The 2,310-nt window shown below is 43.5% G+C and overlaps 1 pseudogene; it reads left to right on the top strand.

The window, feature by feature from the left end:
- The first annotated feature begins 261 nt into the window (after nt 1–261).
- LOC115868959 lies at nt 262–442 on the top strand (annotated as a pseudogene).
- Nucleotides 443–2,310: the final 1,868 nt, after the last annotated feature.

Below are 2,310 nucleotides of genomic sequence, written 5' to 3'. Positions count from 1 at the left end.
AAGAGTGATTCTCTGATTGAGTATTTTAGTAAATCATCGAGAAGATGGAAGAAATAAAGCAAGGCTAAATCAGCAATCACTCATATCAGCCAAGATAGAAAAATGTTTGCTCGCTTTTGTGCTTTAGTTTTTAGGAGTAGAATTACTTTTATCTTGATCCCTCAAGCTCACAGGTTTGCTTTGTCTGCTGTTCGTGTTCACTTAGGTTATATTCGGCAGCACACCATAGCCTGTATGTGTGTGTCTTGCTAGCTCCTGCTAACACCAGTCCCTAACGCATAAGATCAGGGTAGTATCTGTTCTTATCAGTATCTGACACGTCCTTCATCAGAGGACAACCTAGTAAATCCATTTTTGCAAGTAGGAGTTGGACTAGGAGTTGCTCCATCCGCTTCGTGCACTAACCTGGTATTGCCGTACTTCCAGGAAAAAAAAAAAAAAGGCCAGGCAAGTTCCTGGCAGCCAGGGACAACTTTCCCTTCTCTGTAGCTCATTCTCCACGGATAACAAGTGCAGGGCATTGAGGCACTGCTAACAGGTTATTTCAAGTTCCCCACCCAATTTTACTACCACCCGGTTCTCTCAGGCTTCATCTAATCTGATCTACAATTATCGACTTAACCAGGTCCTTTTTAATTTAAAGGGGTGCATTTTATCATTGCTATAAATGCATATTTGTAGTATTCAGAAAGGGAGTAATAAAAAACCCAAATAAAGATAATTGTATGCTAAATCGACCAGAATGACTTTGACCTCTGAAGACTCTTCACATCTTTGTTTTAAAGGAAGACCTAAGTGGTTAGAAATCTGTACAAGCTATAACCAAACTGAGACTTCATGCTTGATATAACTTGCAGGATTGAAAAAGAAATAAACAAGAAGTCAATTATTGCCATGAAAACACTATTTAATAGTGAGTCTGAAGGCTGTCTAAACAATTTTATTTACCACCTAATTCAACACAACTGAATCCCTCTTACATTTTGGGTGACACTAACTTTACATTCTGGATATATGATGATCTGTCTTAGTCTAAACCAGCCTGGGGGAAAAAATGGGGGGATTCACCCCAGCTGCTTTATGAAAAACAGTACATCGATGTGACTAGAACCCATAAGAAAGAGAGTTGCTCTCATTTCTTTTAACTATTTCATATAGAGCTTGCTTTGCCTAGAGCACGAAGGATTTCTTTAACAGCCATTTTAATTTACTAATATTTTGTAAGTGTTCGTTCTTTGTTTACAAAGTGCTATGCTTCATTTCCGAGGCAGCAAGAAGAGGCACGGCTGAACCAGGAGGCGGGACACCTGCATCTTTCTTTCAGTAACCGTGCGCCGTTGGACACAGCACTCATGTGCATTTTACTCCTCGGTGAAGTGAACAGGGAAGCCCCAACTCAACGCAGATTGTTGTCGCCAGGAGAAACCAAAGCGCATGGTAATATGGTTCTCTGATAAGAATCGAGAGATTCTCGTTTTCTACTTTAGGCGAACGGTGTTGTCCTCAGAATCACAGGCCTCGAGGGCTTCCTTTCAGTGAAAACCTGCAGATGGCAGGTCTGACCACAAACCAGTTCATCTGAAGCATGTGACTTGTCATGACCATCTAAACGTCAGCGGTGGATCAAATGATACGTTGTTTTCCTTTCTTTTGAACTCCGAAGGCCTAATTCCAGATGGTATCATGCGGTACGCTGCTTGTGCTGTAGTTCCTGGTGACTTTGAAAAACTCATTCCATCAGGGACGCCTCACCACCCCACCGGGGACCCAGAGTAGCCAACCGCTCCATATGTTCCTCTGGCCCTGCGCTTCTAAGTTCGTTTGCTGCGTTGCCTGCATAACAAATATAAATATGGTTCTGGCCCTGGGTTTCTCCCAGAGGGGCAGACTTCAAAGTACGTGTCAGGGCTCCAGGAGGAGACTTTTCCTTTGTCCCTGGGCCATCGCCAGCCACGTGCCTGGTTTCCTTCGTGCGAGCACGCTGAAGGTGGCAAAGGCAGGGAGGCAGGTGATCGCTCAAAGCTGGAAGGGACTAGAGGAAGTGAGACAAAATGAAATTTCCCATCTGGAACCACAAATTAGGTTGAGAGTGACAAATTTAGTGCAAGTCGCAGGTTAGCAGCAACACGGCATCAACACGTACACTGTAACTTCGCATGCCGTTATTTAACATGCTAATACATCACTATTATATGCTCATTACTGGCAGCAGCTTCACGCTGAACAAGAGATCATCATTTACTTGAAGGCCGTGTCAGTGACTGATGAGGATCGTATAATGCCACAGCTACCTACCCCAGTTTTTCGTGC

Source organism: Echinops telfairi, unplaced genomic scaffold, assembly GCF_000313985.2.
Source record: "Echinops telfairi isolate 266 unplaced genomic scaffold, ASM31398v2 ScPeMD7_18;HRSCAF=68, whole genome shotgun sequence".
In the NCBI taxonomy this organism is placed as follows: domain Eukaryota; kingdom Metazoa; phylum Chordata; class Mammalia; order Afrosoricida; family Tenrecidae; genus Echinops; species Echinops telfairi.
This window is presented reverse-complemented; position numbering and strand designations above follow the sequence as displayed.